This window comes from Somniosus microcephalus, chromosome 1, assembly GCF_052327205.1.
Source record: "Somniosus microcephalus isolate GS21.2 chromosome 1, FLI_Smic_1.0, whole genome shotgun sequence".
Classification (NCBI taxonomy): domain Eukaryota; kingdom Metazoa; phylum Chordata; class Chondrichthyes; order Squaliformes; family Somniosidae; genus Somniosus; species Somniosus microcephalus.
Genome location: NC_140987.1, coordinates 167,842,000 through 167,865,575, shown reverse-complemented (window position 1 = coordinate 167,865,575; position 23,576 = coordinate 167,842,000). Strand labels below are relative to the sequence as shown.

The following is a 23,576-nucleotide window of genomic DNA, read 5'->3' as shown; positions in this document are numbered from 1 at the left end:
CTCTGTCTCCCTGCACAGGTTCCCAACCCCCTGCCATTTTAGTTTAAACCCTCCCCAGCAGCACTAGCAAACACTCCCCCTAGGACATCGGTCTCGGTCCTGCCCAGGTGCAAACAGTCCAGTTTGTACTGGTCCCACCTGCCCTAGAACCGGTTCCAATGTCCCAGGATTTTGAATCCCTCCCCCTTGCACCATTCCTCTAGCCATGTATTCATCTGAAATATAGTTCTATTTCTACTCTGACTAGCACGTGGCACTGGTAGCAATCCTGAGATTACTACCTTTTGAGGTCCTATTTTTTAATTTACCTCCTAACTCCCTATATTCAGCTTTTAGGACCTTGTCCTGGTTTTTACCTATATCGTTGGTACCTATATGCACCACGACAACTGGCTGCTCACCCTCCCCCTCCAGAATGCTCTGCAGCCGCTCCAAGACATCCTTGACCCTTGCACCAAGGAGGCAACATATCATCCTGGAGTATCGTTTGCAGCCGCAGAAACGCCTATCTATTCCCCTGTGCTGTCATCAGCGACCATCCTCATTTGTGACCTTATGTTGGAGGGAAGGTCATTGATGAAGTAGCTGAAGATGGTTGGGCCTAGGACACTGCCCTGAGGAACTCCTGCAGTGATGTCCTGGGGCTGTGATGATTGACCTTCAAACACCACAACCATCTTCCTTTGTGCTAGGTATGACTCCAGCCAGTGGAGCGTTTTCCCCCTGATTCCCATTGACTTCACAGTTTTACTAGGGCTCCTTGATGCCACATTCTGTCAAATGCTGCCTTGATGTCAAGGGCAGTCACTCTCATCTCCCCTCTGCAATTCGATCATGTTGCATTCCTACAACAGTGACTACACTCCAAAAGTACTTCATTGGCTGTAAAGCACTTTGAGACGTCTGGTGGTCATGAAAAGCGCTGTATAAATTAAATTCTGTCTTTCTCTCGCTCTCCCTCTCCCTTTCCCTCTCCCTTTCCCTTTCCCTCCGGACTGCACTGAAATGTCAGCCTAGTTTATGTGTTGGGAGTCCTGGGCTTGAGATCTCGATGTTTTGATTCGGGTGTGAGTGCTAACATGACTCGGGTGAGAGTGCTAACACTGAGCCAAGTTGACTGTTATCACTTCTTAGAAATAGCTAAAGCATTTCACATGTAATTAATCACCTAATAAGTGCTGTCATTGTTATGTAGATGAATGCATCAGCCATTTTGTACACTGTAAGATCCCACAAATAACAATGAGAAGAATGACTAGTAGGAAGAAATACTTGCTGAGATAGTAGAAAACTCCCTGCTCCTCTAAGTAATGCTGGTTGAAGCTTTAATATCCTCCTCAACAGGCAGACTATTTTTAACATCTCATCTGAATGATGGCACTTACAACACAGCAGGACTCTCTTGCACTGAGATATCGGGCTAGTCTTGGGGGGCATTTGAACCCATAATCTCAGACAACAAGACGAGACTGCTAGCAACCGCTGCCAAGCTGACACCATATACTAGACTACCTGGTATATTTTATAAAAGTGTAGGGTATTGGTATTATTTTTTTGTCCGAGCTGGCCTTGATGAAAGTTCCAGTGCAATATCCAGGATGGTTTGTTGCCTCCCTGGTGCCAGGGTCAAGGATGTCACTGAGCGGCTGCAGGGCATTCTGGAGGGGGAGGGTGAACAGCCAATGGTCGTGGTCCACATTGGTACCAACGACATAGGTAAAAAGAGGGATGAGGTCCTGCATCAAGAATTTAGGGAGCTAGGTAACAGATTAAAGAGCAGGACCTCAAAGGTTGTAATCTCTGGATTACTCCCAGTGCCACGTGCTAGTAAGTATAGGAATGGGAGGATAGAGCAGATGAATGCGTGGCTAAAGAGTTGGTGTAGGGGGGAGGGTTTTACTTTCCTGGATCACTGGGCCTGCTTCTGGGAAAGGTGGGACTTGTACAAGTCGGACGGGTTGCACCTGAACCAGAGCGGGACAAATATCCTTGCGGGGAGGTTTGCTAGCACTGTTGGGGGGGGTTTAAACTAACTTGGCAGGGGGATGGGATACAGAGGGGAGCTGAAATAGGGGGGGGATGTGCTGCCAATTATAGAGAAAAAAACAAGTCAGCTTGGTAGACAGGGCAAATATATAAGGGCAAGGCTGGATGGCATCTATTTTAATGCAAGGAGTCTTGCAAATAAGGTGGATGAACTGAAGGTGTTGATAAACACATGGGAGTATGATATTGTTGCTATCACGGAGACATGGTTGAGGGAAGGGCAAGACTGGCAGCTCAATATTCCGGGGTACAGAATCTTCAGGCGAGACAGAGGGGGAGGTATAAGAGGAGGGGGTGTCGCAATATTAATTAAGGAGTCAATTACTGCAGTAAGGAGGGATGATATATTAGCAGGGTCCTCTAATGAGGCCATATGGGTGGAGCTTAAAAACAAAAAGGGGGCAAGCACTTTGCTGGGAGTGTACTATAGGCCTCCAAACAGTCAGGGGGAGATAGAGGAACAGATATGTAGGCAAATCTCAGAGAAATGTGCAAATAATAGGGTAATAATAATGGGGGATTTCAACTTCCCCAATATTAACTGGGATAGTCAGAGTGTGAAAGGCTCAGAGGGTGTAGAATTCTTAAAGTGCATCCAGGAGAGCTTTTTGAGCCAGCATGTAGAAAGTCCTACAAGAGAGGGGGCGGTACTGGACCTAATTCTAGGGAATGTGGCCGGCCAAGTGGAAAAAGTGCTAGTAGGTGAGCACTTTGGTGATAGTGACCATAATATGGTAAGATTTAAGGTGGTCATGGAAAAGGACAGGGATGGGCCGGAAATAAAGGTTCTAAATTGGGGGAAGGCCGATTTTAATAGGATAAGGCAGGATCTGGCCAAAATGGACTGGGATCAGCTACTTGTAGGAAAATCCGCATCGGAGCAATGGGAGGCTTTCAGAAGGGAGATTGAGATCATACAATGGCAACATGTTCCCGTAAAGGTCAAGGGTGGTTCCAAAAACCACAGGGAACCTTGGATGTCAGGGGATATACGAGAATGGATTAGGAAAAAAAGGAGGACTTTTGGTAGATACAAAAGGCTAAAGACGGAGGGAGCCCTAGAGGAGTACAAAAAGTGCAGGGGGATACTTAAAAAAGAAATTAGGAGATCAAGGAGGGGCCATGAAATAACACTGGCGAGCAAAATAAAGGAAAATCCGAAGATGTTTTATAAGTATATTAAGGGTAAGAGGATAACTAGGGAAAAAATAGGGCCCATTAGGGACAAAAGTGGCAATCTGTGTGTGGAGCCGGAAGATGTAGGAGGGGTTCTAAATGAATTTTTTGCATCTGTTTTCACTATGGAGAAGGACGATGTAGACATAGAAATAGGGCGGGGGGACTGTGATATGCTCGAACATATTAACATCGAGAGGGAGGAGGTATTGGCGGTTTTAGCTGGCCTAAAAATGGATAAATCCCCAGGCCCGGATGAAATGTATCCCAGGCTGCTGTGTGAGGCAAAGGAGGAGATTGCGGGGGCTCTAACACATATATTCAGGACCTCTCTGGCCACAGGGGATGTGCCAGAGGACTGGAGAACCGCTAATGTAGTACCATTATTCAAGAAGGGTAGTAGGGAAAAACCGGGGAACTACAGGCCAGTGAGCCTAACATCAGTGGTAGGAAAATTATTGGAAAAAATCCTGAGGGACAAAATTTGTCTCCACTTGGAGAGGCAAGGATTAATCAGGGATAGTCAACATGGCTTTGTCAAGGGAAGATCATGTCTGACTAATTTGATTGAATTTTTTGAGGGGGTGACGAGGTGTGTGGATGAGGGTAACGCAGTGGATGTGGTATACATGGATTTCAGTAAGGCCTTCGATAAAGTCCCGCACAGGAGACTGGTCAAGAAGGTAAGAGCCCATGGAATCCAGGGTGCCTTGGCACATTGGATACAAAACTGGCTTAGTGGCAGAAGGCAGAGGGTGATGGTCGAAGGTTGTTTTTGTGACTGGAAGCCTGTGGCCAGTGGGGTACCACAGGGATCGGTGCTGGGTCCCTTGCTGTTTGTGGTCTACATTAATGACTTGGATATGAATGTAAAGGGTATGATCAGTAAGTTCGCGGATGATACAAAAATTGGTAGGGTGGTAAATAGCGAGGAGGGTAGCCTCAGTCTGCAGGACGATATAGATGGGTTGGTCAGATGGGCGGAACAGTGGCAAATGGAATTTAACCCGGAAAAGTGCGAGGTGATGCACTTTGGGGGGACTAACAAGGCAAAGGAATACACAATGAATGGAAAGACCCTAGGCAAGACGGAGGGTCAGAGGGATCTGGGTGTGCAAGTACACAGATCCCTGAAGGCGGCGGAACAGGTGGATAAGGTGGTAAAAAAGGCATATGGGATACTTGCCTTCATTAGCCGAGGCATTGAATATAAGAGCAAGGAGGTTATGATGGAGCTGTATAAAACACTGGTTAGGCCACAGCTGGAATACTGTGTGCAGTTCTGGTCGCCACACTACAGGAAGGATGTGATCGCGTTAGAGAGGGTGCAGAGGAGGTTCACCAGGATGTTACCAGGGCTGGAGCGCTTCAGCTATGAAGAGAGACTGGGCAGATTGGGTTTGTTTTCCTTGGAGCAGAGGAGGCTGAGGGGGGACATGATTGAGGTGTACAAAATTATGAGGGGCATAGATAGGATGGATGCTGAGGAGCTTTTTCCCTTAGTAGAGGGGTCAATAACTAGGGGGCATAGATTCAAGGTAAAGGGCGGGAGGTTTAGAGGGGATTTGAGAAAGAACTTTTTCACCCAGAGGGTGGTTGGAGTCTGGAACTCACTGCCTGAAAGGGTTGTGGAGGCAGAAACCCTCACAACATTTAAGAAGCATTTGGATGTGCACTTGAAATGCCATAGCATACAAGGCTACGGGCCAAATGCTGGAATATGGGATTAGATTAGACAGGGCTTGATGGCCGGCGCGGACACGATGGGCCGAAGGGCCTCTATCCGTGCTGTATTACTCTATGACTCTATGACTCTAATATGCAGCATGGTGTGACACTAAGTTATATTGACAAGAAGGTCAAAAAAATACCGACATATTGATTGTCATAAGATGGAAACCTATCTGATTTCAGTTGACCTTGTAAACCTATCTGATTTCAGTTGACCTTGTAAACCTGGTCTTGTGGTTTATCAATATTGTATCAACCAGAAAAGCTTTGTGAAATTGGGAGGGGGCGGGGTGAGGAAGAAAAAGAACTCCAGTTTGCTATTGTACATTATACACACTGGCAGTGTGCTTGCTTTTCTCTTGTTCGTTCTCTCTCTCTCGCTTGTGCTCTCTCTCTCGTGTTCTCTCTCTCGCTCACTTGTGCTCTCTCGTGTTCTCTCTCTCTCGCTCGTGTTCTCTCTCTCTCTCCCCCTCTCGTGTTTTTTCTCTCTCTCTCTCCCCCTCTCGTGTTTTTTCTCTCGTTCTACAAGTATGTAAAAAGAAAAAGATTAGTGAAGACAAATGTAGGTCCCTTACAGTCAGAAATGGGAGAATTTATAATGGGGAACAAGGAAATAGAAGAGCAATTAAACAAATACTTTGGTTCTGTCTTCACTGAAGAGGACACAAATAACTTCCCAGAAATGCGAGGGAACCAAGGGTCTAGCGAGAAGGAGGAATTAAAGGATATTAATATTAGTAAAAAATAGTGCTGGAGAAATTAATGGGACTGAAAGCTGATAAATCCCCAGGGCTTGATAATCTGCATCCCAGAGTACTAAAAGAGGTAGCCATGGAAATAGTGGATGCATTGGTTGTCATCTTCCAAAATTCTGTAGATTATGGAACAGTTCCGGCAGATTGGAATGTGGCAAATGTAACCCCACTATTTAAAAAAGGAGGGAGAGAGAAAACCTAACATCAGTAGTAGGGAAAATGCTAGAGTCTATTATAAAGATTGTGATAACAGGACACTTAGAAAATATCAATGGGATTAGACAAAGTCAACATGGATTTATGAAAGGGAAATCTTGTTTGACAAACCTACTGGAGTTTTTTGAGGATATAGCTGGTAGAATAGATAAGGGAGAACCAGTGGATGTGGTGTATTTGGATTTTCAGAAGGCCTATGATAAAGTCCCACATAAGAGGTTAGTGTGCAAAATTAAAGCACATGGGGTTTGAGGTAATATACTGGCATGGATTGAAAATTGGTTAACAGACAGGAAATGGAGAGTAGAAATAAATGTTTTTTTTTGGGGTGGCAGGCGGTGACTAGTGGGGTACCGCAGGGATCAGTGCTTGGGTCCCAGTTATTCACAATATATATCAATGATTTGGATGAGGGAACCAAATGTAATATTTCCAAGTTTGCTGACGACACAAAACTAGGTGGGGTTGTGAGGAGGATGCAAAGAGGCTTCAAGGCGATTTAAACAAGTTGAGTGAGTGGGCAAATACAGGAAACTTTGTGCTATCCGGCACCCACGGGACCAAGCTGCTGCCGTTGCCTGAAAACTGCCGTACTCTCCAGAGTTAATGTTGAGAGATACGGAGATTCTTATCTCCGTATTTGACAACAAACACTGTTGCTTAGCAACAGCTTCTAAACACTCGGGTGTGGCCCTAAAGCTCTGTAGCTGAAGCTGTTGCTATAGCTACAGACCTTGCACAGCTTGACTGTTCAAACAAAGCAAAAAAAACAAACAAAAAGAATAAAAAACGGCTGCTGATATTTGCCAGTGGCTCCAGATTGCCGGATTGCTCACCTCCGGATAGCACAAAGTTTCCTGTACATGGTAGATGCAGTATAACGTGGATAAATGTGAAGTTATCCACTTCGGTAGGAAAAACAGAAAGGCAGAGTATTATTTAAATGGTGATAGATTGGGAAATGCTGATGTACAAAGGGACCCTGGGTGTCCTTGTACACCAGTCACTGAAAGCAAACATGTCGGTACAACAAGCAGTTAGGAAGGCAAATGGTATGTTGGCCTTCATTGCAAGAGGATTTGAGTACAGGAGCAAGGATGTTTTACTACAATTGTACAGGGCCTTGGTGAGATCACACCTGGAGTACTGTGTGCAGTTTTGGTCTCCTTACCTAAAGAAAGGATATACTTGCCATAGAGGGAGTGCAGCGAATGTTCACCAGACTGATTCCTGGGATGGCAGGACTGTCGTATGAGGAGAGATTGGGTCGACTAGGCCTGTAATCACTAGAGTTTAGAAGAATGAGAGGGGATCTCATTGAAACATACAAAATTCTGACAGGGCTAGACAGACTGGATGCAGGGAGGATGTTCCCCCTGGCTGGGGGCTCTAGAACGAGGGGTCACAGTCTCAGGATACGGGGTACGACATTTAGTACTGAGATGAGGAGAAATTTCTTCCCTCAGAGGGTGGTGAACCTGTGGAATTCTCTACCACAGAAGGCTGTGGAGGCCAAGTCACTGAATATATTTAAGAAGGAGATAGATAGATTTCTAGACACAAAAGGCATCAAGGGGTATGGGGAAAGAGTGGGAATATGGTATTGAGATAGAGGATCAGCCATGATCATATTGAATGGCGGAGAAGTCTCGAAGGGCCTACTCCTGCTCCTATTTGTGTATGTTCTCTCTCTCATGTTTTTTTTCTCGTTTGCTCTCTCTCGTTTTTTCTCGTTCTCATATTTTAATTCTCTCGTTCTCTCGCGGTTTTTCTCTTATTCTCTCGTCTTTTTCCTCTCGTTCTCTAGTGCTGTCTCTCTCTCATGTTCTCTCTCTCTCGTGTTCTCTCTCTCTCTCGTGTTCTCTCTCGCGCTCGTGTTTTTTCTCCTGTTTTTTCTCTCGTGTTCTCTCCGTTTTTTCTCGTTCTCTCGCGGTTTTTCTCATTCTCGTGTTTTTCCTCTCGCTCTCTCGTGTTCTCTCTCCCGCGTGTTCTCTCTCTCCCGCGTGTTCTCTCTCTCCCGCGTGTTCTCTCTCTCCCGCGTGTTCTCTCTCTCCCGCGTGTTCTCTCTCTCCCGCGTGTTCTCTCTCTCCCGCGTGTTCTCTCTCTCCCGCGTGTTCTCTCTCTCCCGCGTGTTCTCTCTCTCCCGCGTGTTCTCTCTCTCCCGCGTGTTCTCTCTCTCCCGCGTGTTCTCTCTCTCCCGCGTGTTCTCTCTCTCCCGCGTGTTCTCTCTCTCCCGCGTGTTCTCTCTCTCCCGCGTGTTCTCTCTCTCCCGCGTGTTCTCTCTCTCCCGCGTGTTCTCTCTCTCCCGCGTGTTCTCTCTCTCCCGCGTGTTCTCTCTCTCCCGCGTGTTCTCTCTCTCCCGCGTGTTCTCTCTCTCCCGCGTGTTCTCTCTCTCCCGCGTGTTCTCTCTCTCCCGCGTGTTCTCTCTCTCCCGCGTGTTCTCTCTCTCCCGCGTGTTCTCTCTCTCCCGCGTGTTCTCTCTCTCCCGCGTGTTCTCTCTCTCCCGCGTGTTCTCTCTCTCCCGCGTGTTCTCTCTCTCCCGCGTGTTCTCTCTCTCCCGCGTGTTCTCTCCCGCGTGTTCTCTCCCGCGTGTTCTCTCCCGCGTGTTCCCTCTCTCCCGCGTGTTCCCTCTCTCCCGCGTGTTCCCTCTCTCCCGCGTGTTCCCTCTCTCCCGCGTGTTCCCTCTCTCCCGCGTGTTCCCTCTCTCCCGCGTGTTCCCTCTCTCCCGCGTGTTCCCTCTCTCCCGCGTGTTCCCTCTCTCCCGCGTGTTCCCTCTCTCCCGCGTGTTCCCTCTCTCCCGCGTGTTCCCTCTCTCCCGCGTGTTCCCTCTCTCCCGCGTGTTCCCTCTCTCCCGCGTGTTCCCCCTCTCCCGCGTGTTCCCCCTCTCCCCCGTGTTCCCCCTCTCCCCCGTGTTCCCCCTCTCCCCCGTGTTCCCCCTCTCCCCCGTGTTCCCCCTCTCCCCCGTGTTCCCCCTCTCCCCCGTGTTCCCCCTCTCCCCCGTGTTCCCCCTCTCCCCCGTGATCCCCCTCTCCCCCGTGTTCCCCCTCTCCCCCGTGTTCCCCCTCTCCCCCGTGTTCCCCCTCTCCCCCGTGTTCCCCCTCTCCCGCGTGTTCCCCCTCTCCCGCGTGTTCCCCCTCTCCCGCGTGTTCCCCCTCTCCCGCGTGTTCCCCCTCTCCCGCGTGTTCCCCCTCTCCCGCGTGTTCCCCCTCTCCCGCGTGTTCCCCCTCTCCCGCGTGTTCCCCCTCTCCCGCGTGTTCTCTGTCTCGCGTGTTCTCTCTCGTGTTCTCTCTCGCGTGTTCTCGCGTGTTCTCTCTCGCGTGTTCTCTCTCTCGCGTGTTCTCTCGCGTGTTCTCTCTCTCGCGTGTTCTCTCTCTCGCGTGTTCTCTCTCGCGTGTTCTCTCTCTCGCGTGTTCTCTCTCTCGCGTGTTCTCTCTCTCGCGTGTTCTCTCTCTCGCGTGTTCTCTCGCGTGTTCTCTCGCGTGTTCTCTCGCGTGTTCTCTCTCGCGTGTTCTCTCTCGCGTGTTCTCTCTCGCGTGTTCTCTCTCTCGCGTGTTCTCTCTCGCGTGTTCTCTCTCGCGTGTTCTCTCTCGCGTGTTCTCTCTCTCGCGTGTTCTCTCTCTCGCGTGTTCTCTCTCTCGCGTGTTCTCTCTCTCGCGTGTTCTCTCTCTCGCGTGTTCTCTCTCTCGCGTGTTCTCTCGCGTGTTCTCTCGCGTGTTCTCTCGCGTGTTCTCGCGTTCTCTCTCGCTCTCTCTCGCGTTCTCTCTCTCTCGCGTTCTCTCTCTCGCGTTCTCTCGCGTTCTCTCTCTCGCGTTCTCTCTCTCGCGCGTTCTCTCTCGCGTGTTCTCGTTCTCGCGTGTTCTCTCTCGTGTGTTCTCGTTCTCTCGTGTTCTCGTTCTCTCTCGTGTCCTCGTTCTCTCTCGTGTCCTCGTTCTCTCTCGTGTCCTCGTTCTCTCTCTCGTTCTCTCTGTCGTGTTCTCGTTCTCTCTCTCTCGTGTTCTCGCTCTCGTGTTCTCGTTCTCGCTCTCGTGTTCTCGTTCTCGCTCTCGTGTTCTCGTTCTCTCTCTCGTGTTCTCTTTCTCTCGTTCTCGTTCTCTCGTGTTCTCGTTCTCTCGTGTTCTCGTTCTCTCTCGTGTTCTCGTTCTCTCTCGTGTTCTCGTTCTCTCTCGTGTTCTCGTTCTCTCTCGCGTGTTCTCTCTCTCGCGTGTTCTCTCTCTCGCATGTTCTCTCTCGCGTGTTCTCTCTCGCGTGTTCTCTCTCTCGCGCGTTCTCTCTCGCGCGTTCTGTCTCTCGCGCGTTCTCTCTCTTGCGCGTTCTCTCTCGCGTTCTCTCTCGCGCGTTCTCTCTCGCGCGTTCTCTCTCGCGTGTTCTCTCTCGCGCGTTCTCTCTCTCGCGTGTTCTCTCTGTAGCGTGTTCTCTCTCGCGTGTTCTCTCTCTCGCGTGTTCTCTCTCGCGTGTTCTCTCTCGCGTGTTCTCTCGCGCGTGTTCTCGTGTGTTCTCTCTCTCGCGTGTTCTCTCACGTGTTCTCTCTCTCGCGTGTTCTCTCTCTCGCGTGTTCTCTCTCTCGCGTGTTCTCTCTCTCGCGTGTTCTCTCTCTCGCGTGTTCTCCCGCTCGCGTGTTCTCTCTCGCGCGTGTTCTCTCGCTCGCGTGTTCTCTCGCTCGCGTGTTCTCTCGCTCGCGTGTTCTCTCGCTCGCGTGTTCTCTCGCTCGCGTGTTTTCTCTCTCGCGTGTTCTCTCTCTCGCGTGTTCTCTGTCTCGCGTTCTCGTTCTCTCTCTCGCGTTCTCGTTCTCTCTCACGTTCTCGTTCTCTCGCGTTCTCGTTCTCTCTCTCGCGTTCTCGTTCTCTCGCTCTCGCGTTCTCGTTCTCGCTCTCGCGTTCTCGTTCTCTCGCTCTCGCGTTCTCGTTCTCTCTCGCGTTCTCGTTCTCTCTCGCGTTCTCGTTCTCTCTCGCGTTCTCGTTCTCTCTCGCGTGTTCTCTCTCTCTCGCGTGTTCTCTCTCGCGTGTTCTCTCTCGCGTGTTCTCTCTCTCTCGCGTGTTCTCTCTCTCTCGTGTTCTCTCGCGTGTTCTCTCGCGTGTTCTCTCGCGTGTTCTCTCGCGTTCTCTCTCGCGTTCTCTCTCTCTCGCGTTCTCTCTCTCGCGTTCTCTCTCGCGTTCTCTCTCTCGCGCGTTCTCTCTCGCGTGTTCTCGTTCTCGCGTGTTCTCTCTCGTGTGTTCTCGTTCTCTCGTGTTCTCGTTCTCTCTCGTGTCCTCGTTCTCTCTCGTGTCCTCGTTCTCTCTCTCGTTCTCTCTGTCGTGTTCTCGTTCTCTCTCTCTCGTGTTCTCGCTCTCGTGTTCTCGTTCTCGCTCTCGTGTTCTCGTTCTCGCTCTCGTGTTCTCGTTCTCTCTCTCGTGTTCTCTTTCTCTCGTTCTCGTTCTCTCGTGTTCTCGTTCTCTCGTGTTCTCGTTCTCTCTCGTGTTCTCGTTCTCTCTCGTGTTCTCGTTCTCTCTCGCGTGTTCTCTCTCGCGTGTTCTCTCTCTCGCGTGTTCTCTCTCGCATGTTCTCTCTCGCGTGTTCTCTCTCGCGTGTTCTCTCTCGCGCGTTCTCTCTCTCGCGCGTTCTGTCTCTCGCGCGTTCTCTCTCTCGCGCGTTCTCTCTCGCGCGTTCTCTCTCGCGCGTTCTCTCTCGCGCGTTCTCTCTCGCGCGTTCTCTCTCTCGCGCGTTCTCTCTCTCGCGTGTTCTCTCTCTAGCGTGTTCTCTCTCGCGTGTTCTCTCTCTCGCGTGTTCTCTCTCGCGTGTTCTCTCTCGCGTGTTCTCTCTCGCGTGTTCTCTCGCGCGTGTTCTCGTGTGTTCTCTCTCTCGCGTGTTCTCTCACGTGTTCTCTCTCTCGCGTGTTCTCTCGCGTGTTCTCTCTCTCGCGTGTTCTCTCTCTCGCGTGTTCTCTCTCTCGCGTGTTCTCTCTCTCGCGTGTTCTCTCTCTCGCGTGTTCTCTCTCTCGCGTGTTCTCTCTCTCGCGTGTTCTCTCTCTCGCGTGTTCTCTCTCTCGCGTGTTCTCTCTCTCGCGTGTTCTCTCTCTCGCGTGTTCTCTCTCTCGCGTGTTCTCTCTCTCGCGTGTTCTCTCTCGCGCGTGTTCTCTCTCGCGCGTGTTCTCTCGCTCGCGTGTTCTCTCGCTCGCGTGTTCTCTCGCTCGCGTGTTCTCTCGCTCGCGTGTTCTCTCGCTCGCGTGTTCTCTCGCTCGCGTGTTCTCTCGCTCGCGTGTTCTCTCTCTCGCGTGTTCTCTCTTGCGTGTTCTCTGTCTCGCGTTCTCGTTCTCTCTCTCGCGTTCTCGTTCTCTCTCTCACGTTCTCGTTCTCTCGCGTTCTCGTTCTCTCTCTCGCGTTCTCGTTCTCTCGCTCTCGCGTTCTCGTTCTTGCTCTCGCGTTCTCGTTCTCTCGCTCTCGCGTTCTCGTTCTCTCTCGCGTTCTCGTTCTCTCTCGCGTTCTCGTTCTCTCTCGCGTGTTCTCTCTCTCGCGTGTTCTCTCTCGCGTGTTCTCTCTCGCGTGTTCTCTCTCTCTCGCGTGTTGTCTCTCTCTCGCGTGTTCTCTCTCTCTCGCGTGTTCTCTCTCGCGTGTTCTCTCTCGCGTGTTCTCTCTCGCGCGTGTTCGCTCTCTCGCGCGTGTTCGCTCTCTCGCGCGTGTTCTCTCTCTCGCGCGTGTTCTCTCTCGCGCGTGTTCTCTCTCTCGCGCGTGTTCTCTCTCGCGCGTGTTCTCTCTCTCGCGCGTGTTCTCTCTCGCGCGTGTTCTCTCTCGCGCGTGTTCTCTCTCGCGCGTGTTCTCTCTCGCGCGTGTTCTCTCTCGCGCGTGTTCTCTCGCGCGTGTTCTCTCGCGCGTGTTCTCTCTCTCGCGCGTGTTCTCTCTCTCGCGCGTGTTCTCTCGCGCGTGTTCTCTCTCTCGCGCGTGTTCTCTCTCTCGCGCGTGTTCTCTCGCGCGTGTTCTCTCTCTCGCGCGTGTTCTCTCTCTCGCGCGTGTTCTCTCTCTCGCGCGTGTTCTCTCTCGCGCGCGTTCTCTCTCGCGCGCGTTCTCTCTCGCGCGCGTTCTCTCTCGCGCGTTCTCTCTCGCGCGTTCTCTCGCGCGTTCTCTCGCGCGTTCTCTCTCTCGCGCGTTCTCTGTCTCTCGCGCGTTCTCTGTCACTCGCGTCTCTCTCGTGTTCTCGCTCTCTCGTGTTCTCGCTCTCTCGTGTTCTCGCTCTCTCGTGTTCTCGCTCTCTCGTGTTCTCGCTCTCGTGTTCTCTCTCTCTCGAGTTCTCTCTCTCTCGAGTTCTCTCTCTCTCGTGTTTTCTCTCTCGTGTTTTCTCTCTCGTGTTTTCTCTCTCTCGTGTTTTCTCTCTCTCGTGTTTTCTCTCTCTCGTGTTCTCTCTCTCTCGTGTTCTCTGGGCTTATACTCTCTGGAGTTTAGAAGAATGGGAGGTGATCTCATTGAAACATATAAGATTCTGAGGGGGATTGACAGGGTAAATGCTGAGAAGTTGTTTCCCCTGGCTGGAGAGTCTAGAATTAGGGGGCATTGTCTCGGGATAAGGGGTCAGCCATTTAAGAATGAAATGAGGAGGAATTTCTTCACTGAGGGTTTGAATCTTTAGAATTATCTACCCCAAAGGGCAGTGGCTGCTGAATCTTTGAGTATATTCAAGGCTAAGCTAGAGAGATTTTTGGACTCTAGGGGAATCAAGGGATATGAAGTTGAGTTCAAAGATCAGCTATGATCTTCTTGAATGGCGGAGCAGGCTCGAGGGGCCGTATGGCCTTCTCCTGTTCCTAATTCTTACTTTCTTATGTTCTTGTTCTCTTTTGCTCTCCATTTATCTCCGTGCTACTTCTGTGCTCCCGCTCTCTCTCCGTCTCTCTTCTCACCTCCCCCGCCTCCCCCCCCCCCCCCCCCCACCACCACCTCTCTGTCTATCTTCTCGCTCTGACTCTCTCCATCTACTTCCATTCTCTTTCTCACTGTCTACTTCCGCTCTTTCCCCGCTCCCTCGGCCCCTGTCCCTTCCGCACTTTGCCGCCCCCCCATTAAATAATGAATTGCTGGTGTTTATCCCCTCCCCTTTCTAACCATTTTCTACTACATGTACTTTGGCAGACTCCAGTGATAGATTCCCATAATCTAAACGGAGATACATAGAAATACATAGAAGTCACAGCATGGAAGCAGGTCATTTGACCCCACTAGGCCATGTCACGTTTATTCTGCACACGGTTCCCTTCGACCCTATTTTCTTCATCCACTTATTTAATCTATTCTTGGATGTTGATATAGTTTGTGCTAACCCTGAAAGTGACTTCAACAGCCTCAACACTCTGTGAAAAAGTTTCTCCTGCCATTTCTTCTAAAACTTGTATTTCTTCATTCTCTGCAGCACCCTAGTGAATCTGCGCTGTGCTCTCTCTAAAGCTTCAATATCCTTCCTGCAGTGTGGAGCCCAACTCTGCGCATAGTATTATAATTGAGGTCTTATTAAAGTTTTATAGATGCTCATCATTATCTGTTAAATTATATATTCCCCATTTCTGTTACCTCCTCAAAGTTTTTGAGGTTTGTCAAAAACTACCCTCCCCATTGAAATCTGTGCTGGCTGCTTCTATTTTATCTGTGTCTAGATATGTGGTAATTTCATCCTTAACTGAAGATTTTAACATTTTCCCTGCCACAGATGTTAAACTAAATGGCCTGTCATTACCTGAATTAGCTCTCTTTAAAAATTGGTACTACATTAGTGACTCTCCAATCCTCCAGCACACATCCACATTGTATAGAGTCCTGAAATATAATTTTTGGGGCCTCTGCAGTTTCCTCCTTCAACTCCTTCAGGACCTTGGGATGTATCCCTCCAGGCCCTGGTGCTCTGTCTTCTCCTAGCTCAATTTATCTAAATTTTTCCTTTTATCACAAGATGCTGTTGTGCCATGTGGCTTGAACTGCAGTGATGGGCATTCTCTTTTTTTAATTAAATTCACACTAGAATTGATATCTAGCAGGTTATATGTCTTATTTCACTGCAGTTGAATAGTGTGTTTTTTAAAATTTTGTAAGACATTGAATGAAAGTGAAACTCAAATGGTTGCTCAACATCATTTGAACCCAAGCTGTGCTGCACCCTTGAGGTACACTTATAGTCATCTGAACGCTAAGAGTAAAGGTGGAACTGGGTCTACATCCAAAACCTCAACCAATCTTTTCTCTTTACATTTGCTGTGTATTTCCAATATTTTCTGTTTTTATTTTAATTTCCAAATTTTTATCTGAACTGACTGTTGTAGTTTTGAACTACAAGAAATATATATTCATGACCTGGACTTGGGTATGCAGGGCATAATTTTAAAGTTTACAGATACACAGAACTCGGAAATGTAGTAAACAATCAGGAAGATAGTAACAGACTTCAGGGGGACATAGACTGGTGAAATGGGCAGACACCTGGCAGATGTAATTTAATGCAGAGAAATGTGAAGTGATACATTATGGTAGGAAGAATGAGAAGAGACAATATAGAACAGAGAAGGTTAAGGGGAGATTTAATAGAGGTGTTCAAAATCATGTTTGAATACCTCCTTAATGGGGAGATTTAATAGAGGTGTTCAAAATCATGTTGAATACCTCTTAATATCTCTTCACTTCTCAAAATCATGACTGGCTTTGATAAAGTAAATAAGGAGAAACTGTTTCCATTGGCAGAAGAGTCGGTAACCAGAGAACACAGATTTAAGGTAATTGGCAAAAGAACCAAAGGTGAGATGAGTTCTTCTTTACGCAGCGAGTTAGGATCTGGAATGCACTGCCTGAAATGGTGGTGGAAGCAGATTCAGTAATAACTTTCAAAAGGGAATTGGATAAATACTTGAAGTGGAAAATTTGCAGGGCTATGGGGAAAGGGCAGGGGAATGGGACTAATTGGATAGCTCTTTCAAAGAGCCGGCACAGGCACGCTGGCCTGCTTCTGTGATGTATCATTCTATGATTCTAGCTACTAACGTTGGAAGTAACTTCCACAGCCTCTCAACACTCTGTGAAGAAGTTTCTCCTGCCCTCCCTTCTAAAACTCGTATTTAATTTTGTGCCTATGTCCCCTCTTTCTTGACCTCTCAACTACTGCAAACAGTCTGCTTCTACTCTGGGAGCATAATCTGCAAGTCTGCAAATGATACTAAGATCTGTATGAGTGTTAGGACTGTAGACGATGCTCGACTGCTTCAGGTGTATTTTAATGTGTTAGGGGATTGGGCTTGTGACTGGCAAATGATGTTTAACTTGGAAAAGTGCAGTGCTATGCATGTGGGCAGGGTGAATGCTGAACATACATACACCCTTCATGGAAAAGCACTAAAACAGGTGGAGAAAGGAGGCGATCTGGGCGTTCTAGTGCATAGATCTCAAAGGTTCATGAGCAATGCCATGAAGTAATAGCTAGAGTGACTAAGGTTGCATTTATAGGACAATTGACTATGATAAAGCATACTATTTTGTCCTTTTACAATTAGAATACTGTCCAGTTTTGATGACCTCACATGGTGGGTGATATTGAGGCTTTGGAAAGGGTGCAGAGAAGGGCTACTAGATTAATTGCCAGTTTAAAGCATCATGGTTATTAAGATAGGCTAAAAGAGCTTGGACTCTAGACTTTAGAGAAGCAAACTTGAGGGGTGATTTGATCGAGGTTTATAAGATGAAGAAGGGAATAGATTGTGTTCAAGTAGACAGTTTGTTCAAAATAGAAGGTTAGGAAGGACCAGGGGTCACAATTTTAAGTTGTATAAGGCCAGATTGAGGTTAGATGTCAGGAGGTGGTTCTTTTCTCAGAGAATAGTGGACCTCGAACAGGCTGCCGTCCCGTGTGGTGGTGTTGATTTGTTGAATTCCTTCAAGCGAGAGCTGGACCTGTTTCTGAGGCAGAGATGACATCATACAAAAGGTAGGTACTGCATGGGGTTATCGAGGCGAGAGTGATCATCTGGATTAGTTTTGATAACCTAAGGGGACTAGAGAGTAATTTCAGATTTTTTCTCCCAAATTGGCTGTGGTTTTTATCTGTTTTTGGCCTCTTCCAGGAGATCACATGGTTTTGGGTGGCGTGGGGATTGTATATATTGTGATGCACAGGTCATCACAACTGTGTGGGACAGGCTGGACGGACCAGAGGGTCTTTTCCTGTCCGTCATTGTTCGTGTGGACTCGCAGTTTTATTTTGGAGACTTTTATTTGGAAGGGAGTTCACAGGTAGGAGAAATAGCTTGTGAAGCTTTGTCACTTATATTCTGTGTAGACTTTGATGTTATAGAGGGTGAACTTTAATATTAAATACACTATTCTTGTCAAGGTCACAGTTGCATAACTTTGAACTATATTGAGTCAAAAAGCAAAAGATAGATACAGGAAACTCTTTTTTTATCCGGCACCGACGGGACCGGCGTGGTGCCAGTTGATCAAAAAGTCCGGATTACAGAGAGGTATGCTTACTAAGGTACAAGAGCCCCATACACGGCCACAGATCCAGGCGTCCCTGTTGCATGGCAACAGGTGCAGGAACCCCGGTTACACGGCCACAGATCCAGGAACCCCGGTTACACGGCCACTAATATGAAGTAAAACTTGCCTGAACCTATTCCTGAATTTTGCCGGTTAAGAGAGATTTCCGGTTATTTAGATGCCGGTAAAAAGAGAGTTTCCTGTACTTCCCTACAGGCTGGAAAACAAAATGATAATATAGCAATAAAAACAGAAAGCCCTCAGCAGGTCAGGCAGCACCTGAGGGGAGAGGAAGGTAGGATTAACGTTTGAGTTAGTTGATCTTTCACCAGGGGTTCTGGTGATTGGTCATTGACCTGAAATATTAACTCTACCTTCCTCTCTTCACAGATGCTGCCCTACCTTCAGAGTATTTTCCAAATGTTTTTGTTTTTATTTCAAATTTCCAGCATCTGCAGTAATTTGCTTTTTGTATAATATTGCAACACTAATACATAGAAGTTACATCACAGAAACCGACCATTTGGCCCAACCAGTCTGCGTCGGCGCTTACCCTCCATTAGAAAAAATAATTAATCACTTTTACCCAACCTGTTCCCATATCCTTTCAACCCTTTTCCATTATCCACCTATTCAATCTAACCTTGAATACAGCACAGGAGGAGGCCATTTCACCCATAGTGGCCGTGCTGGTGCAAGCTCTTGAACTGGAGCTGTCTACTGTAAACCCATTTCCCTGCCGCTTTTCTACATTTTTATATTTTCAAATACTTAACCAATTTCCTTTTTAAAATAAAGCGTCAGCTTGGCTCAGTTGATAACAGTCGAACTTCTGAGTCAGAAACTTTTGGTTTCAATTCCCACTGCGGACTTGAGTACCTAATCTAAAGCTGATACTTCAGCGCAATACTAATGGAATATTACAATTACAAGTGCTCTGATTTGGATAAGATGTTAAGCCAAGGTTTGTTCTGTCTGTGGGATTTTGTTGTGCGCAAATTGGCTGCCCTGTTTGCCGAAATAGTAGTGACTGCACTTCGCTTTGAGGATGTGATAAGTTGCAATGCAAATGCAAGTTTGTTTGTTATGGTTTGTCTTCGAATACTTTACCACAAATGTTTATTATGTTCTAATAGCCCTCTGTGTGTAAGAAGAATTCTTCTAGTTTCTCCCTGTGTTATTATAATTTTGAGTCTTTGCAGATTTGTATCAATTTGGCAACCAGTGAAACATGATGTGTACTCGAAATCTTTCATAATTTTGAAAATCTGTATTAGATCTGCCTTTATTATCTTTGTCCCCAATTTGTCAGCCCTTTCTTCATAACCTCTCATTCCTGATATCATTCTAGTGAATCTTCAATCTACTCTTTCATGGCTTTTATATGCTTCCTATGATGGGCTGCCAAGAACTTCAGACTACTGCAGTTGTGGCCTGATTAAAGTATTAAACCAATTCATCATCACTGTCTTGATTTTAGTATTCAAAATTCAAATTCCCTTTGCCTATTTATGTTTTTTTCTATCTGCATATCTATCATTTTAAAATCCACAGACCTGATTCCCTAGATTTTTCTGTTGCTCTGTTCTGATAAAGGTATACTTCCTTTCACTATTCTCTTGTCCAAAATGTATTGCTTCACATTTACCTGCGTGGAACTGTACCTGCCACCTATCTGTCTGCTCTGCTAACCTTTTTAAGTCCTCCTGCAATATCTTGTATTTTTCTTCACAGTTTGCCATACTTCCTAATTTGGTGCTATTAGCAAACTTTGATATAATTCCTCATGTTTATTTTTGTGGTTTTTGCTAGGTACTGACGACTCCTATAAATGGTCTTTGACTGAAGTGAAGTGTCTTTACCTGCCTAATACCTAGGTAAATAATAGAGAGATCCTGGGGTTGAACAGAGATCCTGGTCATTATAGTACAGGAAACTTTGTGCTATCCGGCACCGACGGGACCGAGCTGTTGCCGTTCCCTCAAAACTGCCGGACAAACCAGCGTTAATGTTGAAGCATCCGTATCTGGCAACAAACACTGTTGCTTAGCAACAGCTTCTAAACAGTCGGCTGTACCTTGGAAGCGTCTCTGTCGCTTAGCAACAGCTTCAGAGAGACTTTGCAGAGCCTGACTGTTGGGGGAAAAAAAAGTCACGAGAAGAAAAAAAAGCCACGAGAAGAAAAAAAACCTAACAAAACGGCTCCTGATTTTTGCCGGTGGCTCGAGCTTGCCGGACATTTAGTCTCCGGATAACACACAAAGTTTCCTGTAGTTTAATCGAAAGCACCATGTGACCCACCACATGATTCCCATCTTCAGTAGATGGATTGGTTATGCAATCTAGCAGATCAGTGCTCACTGTAAACCAACAAGAATAGAACAGGTAACTGAACAGTTTTCAATACAAACAGTATATTTACAGTCATTTACAAACTTTGCTATCCTTCTTGATGCATTAAATCAACCAACACACTTCTGAGTTATGTCTCAACATAAGATTGAATCTGGGCTCAGGCAGCCCCAGATAAATCCACAAATAGGAACTTTTCGCCACAGAGCTGTCAGTCAAAGGGTCTATAAAGAATCATTGGCTTCACCCTCCCACTCTCAGGTCTGGCATCAACTTGTCATCTGTCTGCAACTGCATCTGGGAACACAATGGGTCAGACCATCAGCCACATACTTATTCATTTTAAATGCATGTCTCATCGTTGCTACTACAGATAACTCGTCTAGATTGAGCTTTTGTGCATTGAAAAGGCTGGCAATTTTCTGTGTGAACCTAGGTTTCTAACCTCTCGTGCTGTTACTATTAATAAGGATTTCAAATCAATAATCTATCACAGACAAAAATGCATCATTTTTGTCATCCATATTAAAATCATTTTAGATAACTGGAAAACAGATGTGATCCCAGCACAGATATTTGGGGCATATCATTAACCAAAATCCCTCCAATCTGAAAGACATCCATTTACCTCTACTCTTGTTTTTCTGTTCCTTGGTCATTTCTCTATCCATTATGGCTATATTCTCTTTAATGCATTTTCTTTTGCTATCACTTATGTAGCACCTATCAAAGGCCTTCTGAAAATATATAAATAGCCACTGTATTCCATATTTTTTAATATATACACTTATTTCTTTATTTATTTACATATATACACATACTATGTATTTGATCCCATGGATAATTGACAGCTTTATTTAATTGTCAGTGATATGTTTCCTTACTTCCAGTTTATACTACAAAGGGGACGGGAGGTATGTCTCACCATAGCATGCTTCTCAAATTGTCATATGTTGTGCTATCTAGCTATAAATAATATAAAATCCAAGTATTATAAAAATAAGGACAAAATATATGACTTTAAAATGGCAACAGGATTACATTTGAATGCTCTGGTCCAATTATTCCTTGCTCTTTAACTCTCCTTCATCTGAAGACTACAGTTGGTCTGGACATCCAGTGTGTACAATACCATGAGGGATTGATTAGTCCACATAATTACTATATCTGTTGCATTATCCTTTTCAAAGGTGCTACACCTCTGCATGGCAAAAATTGGTGATTTACCAACAATTCATCATTTTCAGTTAAATATCAGTTTGCCTAAATATAACTGAATCCTTTTCTGGAGTTCCTTGTACAGGAAACTCTTTATTATCCGGCACCAACGGGACCGGCGTGGTGCCAGCTTATCAAAAAGTCCAGATTACAGAGTGGTATAGTTAAAAGGTACGAGAGCTCTGTACACAGCAACAAATCCAGGCTTCCCTGTTGCTTAGCAACATGTGCAGGAACTCCAGCCACAGACCAAGCGTCCCTGTTGCTTAGCAACAAGTGCACGAACCCCAGTTACACAGCCACAGATCCAGGAACTGCCACTAATATGAAGTAAAACTTACCTGAACCTACTCCTGAATTTTGCCGGTTAACAGAGGTTTCCGGTTATTTAGGTGCCGGTTAAAAGAGAGTTTCCTGTAGCTTGGCCTGATCTGGCCCACTCTAAATCAATCCCGCCCAAGTCCTTCCCCCTCTGCATTTTTCTCATCAGCTGTTGTACAGTAAAGGAGCTGAAAATGAAAACAGCGGAGGAGAAAAGTGCAAGTGGAAAGGACTCTGGTTGGACAGGGTAGACTAGGAATGACTTTGACCAAGCTGCTGAAGTCTCTTGCCTACCTGGCCCAAGTGGTTCCTTGTCTGCCTGCTCTTTCACCTGTCCAAGTACTTTTTGGCTTAACTGCTTGCTTGCCCAACTCAAGTGCTTCCCTGACAGTCAGCCCTGAATGTCTCTGTGTTGACATACAAGCTGGCTAACAGTCCAGAAGAGTAGAGTGCAGAGATGGATGATGAGCAGAGTAGAGTGAAGGAAAAAGGTGAAAATTCTGAGAAAATACAGTACAGAAGGATGCAATTTTGCCTACGGCATCTGTGCTAGCAACTGGAGCTATCTGCTGTGATCTCATTTCCCTGCCCTTTCCATTTATATTCTTTATTATGAAATACGTAACTGATTTATTTTTAAATTATATACTTTTTGCTTAGTACCTATTTATTGTAAAGCAACCTGTATTCTAGTAACCCTCTGTGTGAAAACATTTCTTCTAACCTCTCTCATCTTCCAGTGATGCTCCTGAGTCTATGCCTCTTTATTCTCCATTTGCTAACCACAGTAGTGACTCTTCCGCACCCTCCTCAGGTACTCCTTGAACCCCTTTGACACCTTCCTCTGCAAAAATTGAGGCAAAATATTGCTAAGGATCACTGATATTCTTTCATTCTCAAGTACAAGATTCCTATTCTTTGACTGTACTTTTACCTATGTTATGCTTATAAAAACCATTGCTATTTCCTTTACATTAATTGCCACTCTTCTTTGCTAAATAGTAGTGTAGTGGTCAGTGCTATATCATCCGGATTATTTGTATATAAATGTGTTGCATTTATTTTATATATTTCCCCAAATTAAGCATAAGGAGGAGAGTGTATCAAACAGCTAATCTAAGAGAACAAAGTAGCAGACCAGGAGTTGGAAAGAAAAGGTCAGTGGTAATGTTGATGCTCACCTTGTTTGCAGGTGCTAATTTTATTTTCAGGTTTTTGGGCTGAAGGTTGGGGGGTTGGGTTGGGGTGAGGGTCATACAATATTCTGATATATTTTATACTGGTACATTTTGTTAAATAGATGTCTGGTTCCAAACAATTTTGTTATTTTGATTATACTGATCAGGTTTACATTGTGCTTGTTACAAAAATAATGTATCCCTCTGAATTACTTGTTGCAAACTAACTGTTCTCTCATTATGCACAAGAAACCGATTATAACACTTTTAATAAATTTCATAAAAATTACATTCATGCAGAAGATACCCATCCAAATTGATTGGAACATGGATTTTAAATAGTTAACTACAATTTTTGAAACAATGGCAGGAAGAGATGTGGGCTGTTGGTGGACCCACCCTCTAAACTTCATAAACATTTATGAGCAAACTAGGGTTGTTGAACTTGGAAACAATATTTTTTTAAATGTAAAACTAACTTCAGTTAACCTTCACTCTGTTATGAAAGCACCAATTCAGTTGACTTCTGTGTACCTCAGCAACTTTTATAATTCAGTAGGCAAATGCTCAGGTGCAAAATACAAATCTAAGCAATTGTAAAGCTTTAGGAATTAGTTGAAAATGGCTCTCTTATTTCAGGAAAAGTAACATTTCATTGACTCCTATATTGTGTTAATTAAAACCAAGAAATCTTGTGCCTGATTAATAACCTGGTACTTTTGTTGCTGAATATGCCCATTTATACGGGGACATGGATTTGGCAACAGCAGAACTGTTCACGGCCATCGCAAGTTTTAAAGCAGAAGGAGTTAGTGCAAAAGTTGAATTTATGACTGGCTAGGACTTTCCCTGATGCCACGGAAGGTCCATCCAGTTCCAGCAATGGTAAAAGCTCCATGTACGTAGTGATAAAGCCAACCATGTGTATAACATACAAGGTTCTGAACTAAGTTCTGTTGATCAGGATATTGACTTGAGCATTATCGTACATGAGTCTCTGAAGGTTCACCACCAGTGTTGCGACCCTATAACAAAAGCAAATGGAATATTAAGGTTTATTACCAGAGCGATTCAATATAAAACAAAAAAGCACAATATTGTCATTGTAT

The 23,576-nt window shown here is 46.2% G+C and overlaps 1 protein-coding gene across 1 annotated transcript in view; it reads left to right on the top strand.

Moving 5' to 3' along the window:
• The window catches only part of mcc (MCC regulator of WNT signaling pathway), a 450,686-nt gene that overhangs the window by 115,958 nt on the left and 311,152 nt on the right, over positions 1-23,576 (top strand). The window lies entirely within an intron of this gene.